The 15,918-nt window shown below is 35.8% G+C and overlaps 1 long non-coding RNA gene across 1 annotated transcript in view; it reads left to right on the forward strand.

Moving 5' to 3' along the window:
- Positions 1–15,918, forward strand: part of LOC141572868 (uncharacterized) — a 698,703-nt gene that overhangs the window by 180,987 nt on the left and 501,798 nt on the right. The gene's annotated exons all lie outside the window — the stretch shown is intronic.

Below are 15,918 nucleotides of genomic sequence, written 5' to 3' on the forward strand. Positions count from 1 at the left end.
TTGATTACTGGGTAGTATGGTAGTTCTATTCTTAATTTTTTGAGGAACCTCCAGACTGTTTTCCATAGTGGCTGTACCAATTTACATTCCCACCAGCAGTGTATGAGGGTTCCTTTTTCTCCACAGCCTCTCCAAAGTATATAGTGATGGAAGGAGAACATACTCTGGGTGGCAAACACACAATGCAATATAGAGATGATGTATTAGAAATGTACACTTGAAATCTATATAATTTTATTAACCAATGTCACCCCAATAAATTGAATAAAAATTAATTTTAAAAAACCTATAGCAAATAAATAAACAAATAAACAAACAAACAAACAAATAAATAAATAAACCAATAAACCCTAGAGTTTTTGCTGAGAAGGCAAGGGAGCCAGGTATTCATGTGTCTGCACCAGTCACTGATTGGCTAAGACTGCCCTAGTGGGAATGTAAGCTCCCAGGCATTTCCAGCTCTGCCAGGTGATCCCACTAGCTCAGGACCAGTCCTCTGAAGAGAGCTGCAAATGCCAGCTGCTGTAAGCAAATACACAAAGAAGCTGGGGCAGGGCACCAGCATTGGTAAAAGGAATCCCAGAGGCTCTAAGCCAGGAATGTCCAAACTTTTTTCAACGGTTTTCACCAAGGGCCATATCCGGTAAAATACACAAACAGCCGGGCCACTCACTCGAGGTAAAGTACGTATTGCCTCACCTGGTTTATTTAAGTAAACTAAATATATTTTTGGAATTTGCTGTGGGACAATTAACAATGGATTGTGAGCCGCAGTTGGCCCGCAGGCCGCAGTTTGGACACCCCTGCTCTAAGCAGAGCACTGACAGTGTCTGCTGCAGGGTCTGTAATTAGATGGGTTGCCCATCTTCCTTTAAAGATATCAGGACAGATCCCATCATGTGTTCTACCTGTCTCTCCTAGGTCATTCCTAGAACTCTTTCTATCAGCATAGTCTCTGTACATCTAATATGACTTAAATGTGTTCCCTTCCCCAACCACTCTACTGAAAAACCACTGATTTTTTTTACAATGGCATTTCATCAGACTTCATCACCTTCAGTTCCTCCTTGTAATTTTCTCTTGATTTTTGGTTCATTGGTTTGCACACTTGGCTACATTGAGGAGTTTTTAAAAACACTGACGCCTAGGTCCCACCCTCAGAAGTTCTGATGTGGCTAGCCTGGGGGTTAGGACCTACAGAAGCTCCCCAGATGATTGAAAGTGCAGCAGATTTTCAGATCTCCTGTCCTAGTCATTCCTTCTCACTTATTGAAGATTTTAGCATTTAGCTCACTTTACCAGTAAATTGTCATCATTCTCATCGATGGCAGTGTCCATGTTTATCAGTTATTCTCTTCTGTATCAGACCCATACCTCTCCATAACAACTGTTTTATATATTATAACATAGATTGCTATACTCCCTTTACTATTTTGAAATGAAATTCATAGATAATATCTACCAATGTATACAATGTTGAAAAGTCAATATAATTACCCAAACGTAATATGGCTGCTCAAGTACAACTATACTAGAAGAAATAAACAAATAATAATCTGCTTGCAATAAATAAAGAATTACAGATTGAAATTGCTGTGTTAAAATGGAGAATAACAGTTTTTCTGAAATGATATATTTGGTAAATTTCCAAATAAATCCACACAACCTTCCTTTGATTTACATGGTGTTTACATTTATTGAAAATTTAAAATGTACATTAAAAATGTACAAACATACTTTATGTTAAAGTGGGGTCTAAGCTCAGATTAAATTGTTTTTCCCCCAGTTACATAAATGTGCAACCAGGCATTTCAAAATCGACCAAGACATGAGGCAATTCTTTGATAATTGGAACCTGCCAAAATAATTGATATTCTGGGATCATCCAGAATATAGGAGGACTTCTAGCACCCCTAGTTCCTGTCCACTACATGCCAGTAGCACCCTCCCAATTATTATGAGAGCAAAAACACCCCCACAAGTTTCTAAAATACCTTTTAGGAGAAGGTAGTTCCAAATGGAAAATCACGGACAGTGACGATTCATAGCTTTCCTGGCCTCTTGGTTCCTGAGCCTCCTTCTAGCTCACAGGCCCACCCTGTGGGAGACACTCCTGCTCCTCCCAAGCCGTGTATTGCTTGACCTTAACGGGTTTAACCAGGGAGGCTAATTTAGGCGCTATTTAGAGGAGTGTGTGCAGGTTGGTGGGAGCAGTAAAGGCCTGTGAAGCACCTGGGAATTAGTAGATCAGGAAGCTGTTACCTCCCTTAGGTGTGAGTGTGCAAGGGGAGGGAGAGCTGCAATTGGAGCAAGACCTTAGAGCCATCAAACAGGGCAGCTGCACAGGTGCCATTTTTGCAGGGAGGTGGTGAGGGACAGAAATAAATACTCCTACTTTTCTTACTTCCCACCTTCTAGTCTGCTGATGTCTCCCATTTGCTGAACCCTATAAAGACAGAGGGGAGGGAGCCCGGTGCGATGGCAGTCTGTAGAGGCCAGCCTTCTTGGGCATACAGCAGGGAAGACAGAGTGGAAAATGGATGGACTGAGGGTCTAGGGTGACCAACTCACTCAGGTTTTCCTGAGACTCCTGGTTTTAGCATGCAGAGTCCTACACCCTGGGAAAGCCCTGGTTCCTGAGCAAACTGGAATGACTGATCACCTTAGAGGGAATAGTGTCAAAGAGAAAATAGCATCTTGATTTCTGAATGCTGAAATGCCTCTAGGACTCAGCACTTAGGCATGGTCTCTTCTCTGTATTCTCTCCCTAGGAATTTTATCTAGTCCTATCTAAAATGTAACTTAATATTTAAATCCTATATAAACAATCATTACACGTTACTCTCCTCATTCCCCATTTTTTCCCCCTTCTTCGTATGTGTTCTTCTCAGGCACCTTCATTGAGATATCTGGTAGGTATATCAAATTTAATGTCTTGATTATGCTTCCTAACCTGCTTCTTTCTCAGACATCATCTTCTCAATAAATAGACCTACCACTCATTTGCTTAAGATAAAAACTTAGGAGTCTTCCTACGTGCTGCTCTGTTCTTCACTTCCCACTTCCAATCCATGGGCAAGCCCCCTTTGCAATATATTTCAAATTCAATTATTCATCACCTTCACTGGTGTCAGTCTTGTCTAAGCCGTCATATTCTCTTATCGGAATAACGTCCTAGCTCATCTCCTTGCTTTGTCTCTTGTGTGCCCACAGTCCATTCTCCATATAAAGGAATTCTTTTAGTATATAAATTAGATCATATCATTTCTTACTTAAAATCTTCAGTGGCTTCTTGTCAAACTCAGAATGAAATCAACTGTAATCATGTCTCTGCTTGAATGTGACCACCTCAAAGATGCCTTTATTCGCTACTGGATCCAAAATAAGTACACCTCCTCTGTTAGTCACCCTCTAAGCCATACTTTTATTTTTTCCCCATCATTTAGTATTACCTGATGTTATGGTATATACTGGGGGTGCCAAAAAAATGTATACAAGTGGACACTTTGGTCCATGTTGTTCAAGCAGTAGTTCGCCATAATCAGAAGTGCCTGGACGCTGATGGTAACCACTTTGAGCACCTCTTGTAATTGCAGAAGTCAAACGTGACTTGTATTCATCTTTTGTTATTGATATGTATTGAGTATTACAATTTTAATACAGTTTTCCTTTCTTAAAATATGTATACTTTTTTTGGCACCATCTGTATTTGTTTGTGTATTATATATCTCCCCCACAAGTATACAAACTGCAAGAGGCAGAAATTTTGTCCATCTTGATCACCACTGTGCTGGTAGGTCATTGCACTTTTACCTTTTACATAGTAGATATGAAATAAATATTTATCGAATAAATTTGAAAGTGTTTAAAAATTATAACTACATTTTGGGAAACAGATTGCATTTTCTTCTTTCTGTAGGATGCTATAAAATACGTACAGGTACATTTTTTGGCTTATATTTAACAAAGATAAGTAACTTTGAACTATGGTTTTATATATTAACCTCACTTACTCTTAGATTTGTCATATCTTTTCTACTTTTATTTTACATTCCATCTGATTTTCTCTTACTTTTTTTAAAACCTGAATTTATTATGTTGTATGCATTTTTGAAAACTACCTTAATTCATTGCTGGAATAAGGCATGCCATAAATTAATTAATACTTATTAAGAGTGTTTCTGAATAGTCATGAGATAATATATGTAAACATTGTCTATGTGCTTTGTATATGTAAATTTGCAAGTGTCCCAATATGTGCTTAAAAACCTTTTGGCTCCATTTACTCTCAGAATAAATCCAGACACATGGTCTAGTGTTGAGGATGTATGTTACACTCCAGGTTTGTTTATCTTAATTTTCACATCAGATGTGATTGAGCTATGCAGGTCTGATGCCCTAGCATGGGCCAAATCAGTGTCAACGGAGCACAAGTGGACAACAGTTTGTCTTCCTAAGTCTGGAGGCAGGATCATGGTCGGGTAGCAGGTGGTGGAAATGATTGATATCTTACCAAAATATCAAACACCTAAACTCCAGGGGCAAAGTTAAACTGTGAAGTTGAGGGAAGAGGTGTTAGAGAAAACACTAGTGTTAAGTTTCAGGATGGCTAAGATGAACACCAATAAAACCCTTCCTTTTGAACCCAAGGTTATCTATCTTAATAACGTAGGTCTGTCTCTGATAGTAACAAAAAGAAAACTTGTACGAAACTTTAAAGAGTTTGTATTACTTCTATGTACATGAACTAATTTGATTTTTATAGCACAGCTGTGAGGAAGGCAGGGTAGGTATTATTAATTTCCACTTTATAATCTGAAAACAGACATTTCAAAGTTGTTAAGCAACTTGCTCCAAGTCTTATAATTAGAGAGGGATAGATCATGTCCCTGGTGCTTACTCCTTTCCTCTTCCACAAAATGCCCCAGAGTTCCTCCCCAAAAACCCTGTTTCAGCCCAGTAACCTACCATTTAGCCTCCACATCAGTGTTCATACTGGAACGCTAACCACAGCTAACTTCTCCATTATGTGAAGGCTTCACTGATTACTAAATTCAAAGTGAATTATTATAGCTTTTCTTATCTGAGTGACTTATTAGGTATTGATGTAGTTCCTAACATATAACAAAGGAAACTTCAGCTTCTGAAATTCTCTTCTAGCCAATTAAAAAGTATTTCCTTACTCTTTTCTTTATAGCTTTCTATGTCTAAAATTCTGTCTCCTTAGTTATTGAGCGTCTTCAAAAATGAATTCTTCTATATTATTCTGATGTGTATAGCAGGTGCTCAATAAATACCTGGTGAACAAATAAATATGAAAATGTTGAAAGTCAATTATGAAATAGCTTTTATATTACTTACTCCCACTTAGTGTTTGTCTAAATAATACAAATAGTTCTGCCAGTTGATGTTCTCTACATGACAAAAGCACTTTCCATTGGTTACAGACTTAGAATATTGCTAGCTACTTGAGCTAGTTTGTATGCATATATCAGAAAAAAACAATGTTGTTCATATTTTTAAGGTCTAGTGATGTTACTCCCCAGATAGTCACATTTCATTATTGATACGAAAGCCTTCATTTGACCCATACATGCTATCATTTGTTCTGGATCCACGTGTAAATTCTCAGATTCTTAATGTACTAATACTTGATCCTTAAGAATACACAACAGTTGGTTAGATGTTTTGTGAGCTTCTCTTGAGAACTCCTGCAAATTTGGTTTAAGCCCCAAATGCATGGCCAGAATGCTTTTCATAATTTCTGCCAGTTCTCGGTAGAGAATGATGCCTCATTTCCTCTCCTTGTCATTTACGTGCAAAGCTCTAAGCCTTCTCTGTTTATTTGTTTTTTAATCTAGCAGCAAGCATTTTGTGAATTTTGTAGGTTTTAATGCAAACATTGGGGGTTCTTCTTCAGAAACCCGCACACAGGGCGCAGCCTTTCTTCTTGCTTCACCTCTACTTTTTCTCCTTTATTTTTCTCTCTCCTTTTCCCTTCCTTTCTTTTCTTTTCTCTTCCTTCCCCTTTTTGTTAAGCAAACAGTTCATAGTCTTGTGTAAAGCAGAACAGTTTTACTCTGCTCAGGTCTCTTTATTTCTCACCTTCCAATCCAAACAAGGTCATTGCTGCATTTTCTTAACAAATGTTTTCTCTCTTTCTGAGAAGAATTCTAATACCAGCTAAAACATTATTCTTCTTGTTATACATGCATCTCCAAGCTGGCCACATTCATTCGGTCTTAAAAAAACAAAACTTGACAATATATGGGTTTTAAGAGAACCCAGAATCTGAAAGTATTGCAAAAAGGCAAATCCCCCTAAATATAGTGGAAAGGCCATAGAATACCCGAGTATTTGCCAATTTAAGATCTGTTTTTCTCTGCATTATTGAAGTCCTCTAAATGTACACATAGCATTGCATTTGCTGCAAAACTTCCACTGAAAATCATAAAATTTACAGAAGGATGTTAAATACATCTATACAGTGCCTCACGTCCATTCTCTTCTTATAATGACAAGGACTCTGAGGCACAGTGAAGTGACTTCTCCAGAATCCACACAGTTTGAGATGGAACTTAGACTGGATGTGCCATCTATTGTCTACCTGTTGGAGGTTGGTAACTGAGCTGCTGGCTCTGAACTTAACAAGGAAAAATATGTAAGTCCTCACTGATACGCATTCTGCTCAAACAGCTTCTATCGTAGCTGGGGACTCTGTTGCTGTTGTTGCTCACAAAAGCCGAGGGGTCCCCTTTAGGAGTTTTTGCTGAAGGAACTGAATTTCTGTCTTTGCCATTTGATGGTCTCTGAACGACAAAAAGCCCAAAAATGATGGGTGAGGGAATCAGCTGTGTGCTAGGAAGAAGATAATAGTTATGATAAGGTGGCCTGTGTGGAAAGAGAGACTCTAAGTGTGAGAAAATATTAGCATAAATATCTCACCAAAACAACCTGTGATCTCACTTTCCCTTTTCTGTTGCATAAACACTATTAATATTGTTGTAAAATTATATCCATTGCACTAAAGCAGTGGTCCTATTTCTTGGCTGTGTCCATTATCTGATAGGAGGTTCTGCTGAAACTGCCAGAGGTTGGGTTTCCCAAACTTGCTGGATCATGTTTTCTTAAATGGGTGATTCATAGGATCTGTGAACTCTTGGAAACACTTGTCTAAAGCTCTGTCTCTCCGCTGATTTTTTGCATAAGAGTTATCTCAGGGAGGAGACAGGACTTGTTTAAAACAAATACAGATTACTGAATCTCATCCCTGGAGGCTATAATTCAGAAATTCTGGGATGGAGTTTGGGAATATTTCTTTTTTATATGTTCCCCCAGTGATCCTAAAGAAGGTAGTCTGAAATCCACACTTTCAGACATGCTAGTCCAAAGTAAATGCTTAATATGTTTGCTTTGGATTTAAATGTATGTTCATAAAAATGAAACTTTCCCCCAGGGGCTCACAATAAATCATTTCCCTGGATCTGTCTTGCTTCCCCAACCACTTTGAAAGCATTAACCTTAAACAGTAATTTTATTTTCTTTCTTCATCGCAATATATTTTCCCTTTATTTGATGTTATTTAAATTACCATAGTAATACAAACTTTTTGTAACTATTAAATACTGCAAAGATGTATAGAGAAAGATTTGATTATCACAAACCTGTAGTACACCCTACATATTGTATGCAACCCCATGTCACCCATTCTCAAGCCTCTGGATTCAAGATTAGCGGCCTTTTATTATCATTCTATTACCTTCCTCTTTGCTCATTCAAATATATACAAAAACAAACAAACAAAAAACATTCACACAAGAACTTGCTTTTTTTACATAAATTTATCTTATTTGACAATGTATGATCCCATGTCAGTAGAAATAGATCTAATTTTGTTTTTTCACATCTCTCTATTAATTCATACATCCATAGAATCACACGTATTTTATATGTGTCATTGTACATAAGAGATAATCTCTTATGTGTCAATTATTAAAGTCAGTACAGTTTTTTTTTAAGTGGTCTCTCCCTCCTTTTTTCTCTGTCATCTGCCTACTTTCCCGTCTCTTCCCAATCCTATTGAGTACCGAATAACCTTTTCTTTATCTTTTTATATTTTCCCTTATGCCCATATATAAGAAGTTTTATCCATCCATCCATCCATCCATCCATCCATCCATCCATCCATCAAATACTTTTCTGCATCTTTTTTCCTCACTTAATAGTGTCTTGTGGAAATATTATCACATCAACTGGTACAAAACGGATTCATTCAATTTTTATTTCTGTGTAATATTTCACAGAATTATTATGGGGCATATTAATCTGCCATTTCTCTTTATGGATGAGTATTAATTTTATTTCTAGTTTTTCGCTATTATGAAAAAGCACAAGGGACATTCTATGCTGGTGATTTTATTTTTATGGAATATATTCCTAGAAGCAAAACTGCTAAGAAAAAAACAGAAGATATTATCTTATTGTTTTCCAAAAAGACGGCAATAATTTACATTTCCCCCAGTAATGTATGGTCATACTTTCCTCACATTTAAACAATATCTGTCATTCTTTTAAATTTTTAACAGTCTGAATAATATAGTGACATTTCATTGTTATATTAATTTATATTTTCTAAACTTATATTAAGTTTAAGCTTTTTTTAAAAATTGGGCCATTTAGATTTGCACATTAGTGAACTGCTTATAGCCTTCACTCATTTTTCCATTGACTTGTTTTTATTGGCAATTTTAAAGTACTCTTGGTATATTACATTCATGCACATAATATACATTAAAACATTTTTAGTATATTTTCCTACATACATCATTTATATTTTTTATTCCAAATATGTCTCCTTTCTTGTTTATGGCTTCAGGGTTTTTCTGTCTTGGTTGAGATTTCTTTTTAAGTTCTTTAAACAGTTTTAATTTTTTTAATATTAAGGTCTTCTATCCCCCTGTAATTTATTGTTTATGATATGAGATAGGGGTTCAACATTGTTTTCTCCTAGTTAGATAAATGGTTCATGTTTATCAGTTATTAAACTCTTTATTCTTTTTAAACATCATTAGTATATATTAAATAAACTTTTATACTAGAATTCATTTCTATATCCTTTATTGTACTCCAGTCTGTTTATTACTATACTGATACTACATTAATTTGATTATAGTAGTTTTATAGTATATTTTGATGTCTAGTGTAAATCTCCTAACTTATATTTTATTCTTGTTTTCTTGGCTATTCTTGAACATTAATTTGTCCATATAAAGTTCAAGATCATTTTATCTGATTCTAGAACCATCCTTTTGGGACTCTACGAGGAATTGCATTAATTTGCATGATAATTTTGAGAACACTAATACTTTATGATTTTAAGTCATCATCCGAGAACATTGTATGATATCCCAGTTAGTCATACTTTTAAATCCTTCAATGAATTTTTTTTAAGTTAGGTTTGTGGAGGTAAAATTCATATATTTGAGGTGTTCTGTTTGATGAACTCTGACAAAGTATACAGTCATATCCACCACCGTAATCAAGACATAGGACATTTCCACCACCTCCACAGATTTCCTCGTGCCCTTTTCAGTTAATCGTCTTCCCTGACCCCCAGCCTCTGGCAGCTACTGATCTCTCCTCTTTCGATTAGTTTTGCCTTTTCCAGATATCATATAAATAAAGGCCTGTAGAATGTAGCCTTTTGTGTCGACTTTCTTTCGATTAGCATAATACGTTTGAAATGTATATATGTTGTTGTATGTATTAGTAGTTTGTATTTTAATCATGGAATGAGTATTCCATTGAATTGTCACAGTTTGTTTTTCTGTTTACCAGGTGATAGACATTTTGTGGTCATTATGATAAAGCTGCTTTATGTATTTTACATACAGGTTTTTAGTGGGGACATATGTTTTCATTTCTCTTGTGTAAATAACTAAGAGTGGGATTGCTGGGTTGGATGATAAATTATGTTTAACTTTATAAGACACTACTAGCAAACTGTTTTTCCAAAGTACTTAGACTATTTTGCATCCCTACCAGCAGTATGTCAGTTCCAGTTGCTCTGCATCTTGGTCAGGATATGATATTGTTAGGTATTTTTGGTGATTTTAATTATTCTTAAAGAAGTGTGGTGTCAATTAAATTTTATAAGATTCTTCATGTGCCTTTTTGTGGGGCCATTGGAGAATTATTTCTGCTTATTTTATGATGATTGTTATTGTTTTACTTTTTCTGTTTGTTTCTTGTTGCAGATTCATATACTAACATAAAGCTATTGATTTTTTTAATATCTCTTATCCATGTCACAAATCTCTTTTATAAAATTCAGTAATTTTTAAATTAGAATCTCTTTGGTATTCCAAGTATACAAGTACATTATCAGCAAATGACAGTTTTATCTTTTAAAATATTTATGTTATTTCATTTTTAAAATTGAATTTGCCAGAACCTCCAAATAACATTGAAAATTAATGAGAGCAGTGAACATCTCTGCTGAGTTCCAAACTGTAAATAAAATCATCTTAGTGTTTTTATCTCTTAATGTGATATTTGCTATTGAACTTTGATGAGTAGATTTATTTATATTTAAATAAATTGTTTCTATTCCTACTCAGAGTTTTATTTGGATTGTCTGCTGAATATTGTCAAATGTCTGCTCAGCATCTATTAATATAATATGATTTTTCTGTTTTACATTTTTTGCTATAATGAATTATTTTGATACATTATCTGATATTGAATGAACAATGCATTCTCTACTTCTTTTGATAAAGTGTTACCTATTATTTGCTAATATTATGTTTAGAATTTTCTGCATCCACATTTACGTAGAAGTTCTACTTTTTTAATTTAATTTTATTTTTTCATCTTTCTTTTACTTGTAAGTGTTGGGTTGATCAAGTCATTATTCTCTTTTTATCCATGTAAATTTAGGAGTTTTACTTTGATTGCCAGTTCCATTAATACTTATCTCCTTCTTTTTTCATCCCTTATAATCAAATACATATATATATATATATATATATATATATATATATATATATATATATATATATATTTATCCATATATTAAAATAACCTACCAATTACTTCCCAAATATCATATTCTGCTTCTTTCTTTCTCCATAAAGTTCAAACTTGACTATACTTTTCATGACTCACTTTTCTTAATGTCCGCTTTCACTTCCCAGATGAAATCTTTTAAAACTTTTACTTCTGGTTTTGCCCCATCAAGCCCTAAATCCTAGTTCAGAAATTTTAATACAAGATGAATATTAGGATTTCCATTGCAGTTTCTCTTCTATTTTTAAAAAAACAACAAACAAAAAACAAAACAAAACAAAACAAAACCACTTTATTTATTTTTTCCCATATATTTAGCCATTCCAATACACATTTTTGCTTATAGTTTTTTTTTACAACACATTTTTTTAAATTTTGCCCATATTTTATCTTTCTCTTCTCTTTTATCTTCTATTATATTAATTGGATTTAGGCTTTCTGGAACTAAAGGGATTGGATGATTAGCTTCTGAAATATATATATGATTTGATTTTAATTATTTCATTTTAATGTTTGGTGGATGGGTTGGGTGTGCATTATGTGGATTGGATGGAGTCCTTTCGCAGTATGCCGTCAGTGTCAGTTTCTTTTTTTCTTTTGTTGCATGGTACTCATTGTTGGGTACCCCCTGCCTGCAAACAAGAACCCTTTGGAGATCCTCTGCTTTCTGGACTCCTCCTTTAGATTCAATATAAGGGACACCTTCCCTTGCATCTTCCTCTGTTGTTTGTTGATGAGGGAATAAGGGGACACCCCAAGGGCCAGTCTAGGCTCTCTCCCCTCTCCCCAAGGAATTTCTCCCAAGACTCAGCTCTCATTTTTATTTTTTTAGTTTAGGCTCTCTTCAATTGAAAGGTCTGTGTCCTGTCACTGTATTCATCACTTACCTACCTGAGTACACTATCATCTGCTCCTGGTTGGAAATAGAATTGGAGTGGAAAGGAAATAGGATAGAAGGAAAGTGGGAAGTTCTCAAGCTCTAATCTCTCCTACTCTTTCTATTTCTTTTCTGTTCATTTTGTTGACTCTTTGGAGGACAAGTGTATAACACACAGCACATCTACAATTACAATATCCATAAAATACTCTTAAGAATTCTAATTAGGTTTTTAATTTTTTTTTTTCTAATTTTTATTTTTTTTTTTTTTATTTTTTTCTGATGTTATGTGACACAAGTTTAATAAAATTTCCTTGGAAAAATAAAATAAAATGGAATAAAATAAAATCTTGAAAGGTCTTTTGTTTTTTTGTTCTTGTTTTTTGTTTTCTATTTTTTTATCTTTTTTTAGTATATTCTAGAAATTATTTTTTTTTCATTTTTTTTTCTGTATACATGAATAATATTGTTCTTTCTTTATATTCTCTTCAGTTTGCATTCTTTTTCTGTCTTGTTCTTGTAATGTTACTATAATCTATCTTTTCACACAGGCGGTTTTAATGGTAGATTTGTCACAATTGCTGATATCTGGTTGCTATAATGTTTTGCTATTATTTTTCTATTATACCAGTTTTGGAGATATTTTTAAGAAGATTTATGTAAGTTGCTAAATTATTATTAAATTATTTATGGCACTTTTTATTTATTTGAATTTTTTTTGCACCTTTGCATATACATAATGTTGTTGTTTTGCACATACATAAAATTTAGTTAATTAATATTATAATAGGTATTTGTCTAAAATTTTTTCTAAAATTTTGTGAATCATTATTTCATTTCCTGCTGGATATCAGTTTCAGATAAGCAGTTGGAAAAGTCATGATTTTTTTTTATCCTTTGAAATTATCGCCAGGTCACTCTGTGTGTGTGTGAGTGTGTGTGTAAGATCTGTTTCTTACCCTTTACAATCAAGAATCTCATCAAGTTATGTCCATGAGTGTGTTTCTCTTTCCACTTATTTTCCACAGAATTCTATAATCCATTTTAGTCTGCAGATATCTATCTATCTTTTTATTTTTTTAAAGGTTCTGAAACTATTCCTATTTTCTTATTTCTTTCTCCCCCCAAAAAGCTTGTAACTGCTCATTTCTATCTTCATTCTCTGCTTTCTCTATTTATCATTTTCCTTCTTTATCCTTTCTTTTCCTTTGGCATTTAGCAACTCTGGTTCACCACATTAGTCTTTCCCACATGTATTTTAGAATAACCTAGAGAACTCTTTATAACACATTTTCAGGCCCTGTTACATCAGCTGAATCAGACTGTACAAAGTTAGTGTCTCATGTTTGTATATTTGAAAAGCAGTCCATTTGCTTCGGATATAGTTAGTTTGTTGACCAGCATTAAAGAGTTAATACTGGGGGTGCCAAAAAAATGTATACAATTGGACACTTTGGTCAACATTGCTCAAGCAGTAGTTTACTGTAATCAGGTGTCTGGACACTGATGGTAACCACTTTGAGCACCTCTTGTAATTGCAGAAGTCAAATGTGACTTGTATTCATCTTTTGTTATCCGTATATATTAATACAGTTTTTCCCTTTCTTAAAATGTGTCTACATTTCTTTGGCACCCTCTGTAGTCTACATTTTGCTTCTATCTACCTTAGTATTGATTTTGCACTCCTTTGCTTTCAACATATATTTTAACTTTATTTTCAGTTTCTCTGAATTATGTTCTTATATCTATCAACTCTATTTTTTGTTTTAGCTAATGTTCTTTCTTGCCATGTCAGTTTATCTTGCTTCATAGCGTCTACGAAAACAGACAGAGTCACATTTTCTTCTATGTTCACAGGCATGCTTTTCCTCTAAATCTTAAGTAGATTAGTTTCCTTGTTTCATTTTATGAAATCTTTCCATAGGCTTCTTGAATTGGAAAAACAAAACAAAACAAAAACCTAGCCAAGCCCAACATGCTATTGGACAAGATGTGTTCATTTGCTTTTATCCTCTTTGCTATATATCTCTGTGCTGTCAGATTCTCTTTCTGAGAATACATATTGGAACAGAAGTTGATCTGGACAGTCCCTAGTGAAATTTTTGTCTTATAAATATTTTTATTTACTACTCCTTTGACATATTCATATTCTCTTTAATATGAAAAGGTGACTTTAGTTCTGAATATGTGCTAGAAGAAAATTTTTGTCCATCATGAACACTGCGTGTTCCCACAGCTTTTCCTGTCTCTGTCCTTACCTGTTACCATGAGATCCCAGGTGGCACTGTTTTATAGATAGCCTATGCTCTTTACTCTTGGCCGTGTCACATTGCTGGGAGATGTTGCTTCATTAATGAATGTAGGAGAAAGTTATTGATAGATCATGGAGGTCTGGAAGGAGGAACCAATTTTGTTCTCCAGAGACTATATCTTACCTAAGGGGGAGGTCAGTGGTTCTGGCCCTATGTTTTTGATATTAGGGCTCCCTGGAAGAGAGTGGAAACTTGCTCTCATTTAATTTCTCTCTAGCCATGTAGCTGGTTCAAAGGTCTAGACCAACATCCTTAAAAATATGCCAGCCACATAATGTAATTTCCAATTTTCTAGTAACCATATTTTAAAAATGAAAACAAATTAAATCAATTTTAATGTCATATTCAGCCTAGTATTTTAAAATATTTTTATTTAAACATGTTACCAATAGAAAAATTACTCATGGATACTTTACATACATTCAAGTCTTTGACATCCGATGTATATGTTACACTTCCAGAATGTTTCCATTTGAAAGAGCTACACTTCAAGTGCCCAGTGGCCACATGACTGGCAGCCATACTACACTGCACAGCATGGATCTGGACATTGATCCTTTCTCAGTCAGTTCAACTGTGCAGTTTCATAAAGGGAATTTTACCCAGGGTTTTTCAAAAAATTTTATAGCATCATTATAGGTCTCTATCTATGACTTTATATCCCTGTGGGGGCGGAGCCCCAGAGAGTAGTTTCCAGGCTCTCGGCCTCACATAGACAGGTGCTGGCTCAGGTAGTAAATGGCCAACTGTGATTGCATGGCCATCAGCTGTGGCTAGTTGGCCGTCAGCTGTAACCAGTGAGCCATTGGCCACAATATAACTGCTGTGGCTACGAGGGAGAGAAGAGAAGAAAATGGGGGCTAGCAAGAAGATGGTGGCTGGGCTGGCAAGCGCGGATTGCAGTTAGGATGGCTGGTTGCGGACAGTGTGGATCCAGCCTCCAGTGAGAGTATAGTGCCGCCGGCGAGAATATACTAAGTATGACTCCCCTATCTATGGCTCCTTGTGTGTTCCTTTTTGGCCTCACCATGTCCTGCGTTCTTGTATGGGGAGCGGGAGCAGAGACCCCGCAGGCCGTCCCGCACGACAAATGGCGCAGCGAGCAGGGTATGGTGCCGGCCAAAGCTCTCCAAAGGATGGTGGAGCAGTTTGTGTGTATGAACACTCAGTCTCAGGAAGACCAGGAGGAGCAGCTGCCGGAGAGCTGGACCCCCATGGAGGGGTGGGAGGACATGGACGGTTCTCCCACCAGCACAGGAAAAGCTATGCAGCTGCTGCAGAGATGGAGCCCCGTGGAGAGGTGGAAAGATGTGGACGGTTCCCCAACCAGCACAGGCCGGAGAAAGCGAAGGTCGTTGCAGCCCTGTGGGCCGGGGAAGTTCCTGCTCAGGCAGCCCGGATGCAGGACTTATAGTCCCAGGAGGTAACGCTTGCTGAGTCCTCTGTGGGAGATGAGGGTGAGGTCAAGGTCGTCCCTCACTCCCAGGACAGCCCTGGTGAATGACTATGGACTATGGGGAATTGCCTTCCATCCCTAATTTAATGGACCGCTTGACTGTTTGTTTGGGAACTGTTGTTAGTGGAACTGGGGATATTTGCTTTTGTCTCTTGACTGGCCGCCATTGAGAATATGTAAGCACCTTGATTGTGAGTCGCTGTTGT

This window comes from Rhinolophus sinicus, linkage group LG01, assembly GCF_036562045.2.
Source record: "Rhinolophus sinicus isolate RSC01 linkage group LG01, ASM3656204v1, whole genome shotgun sequence".
Classification (NCBI taxonomy): Eukaryota; Metazoa; Chordata; class Mammalia; order Chiroptera; family Rhinolophidae; genus Rhinolophus; species Rhinolophus sinicus.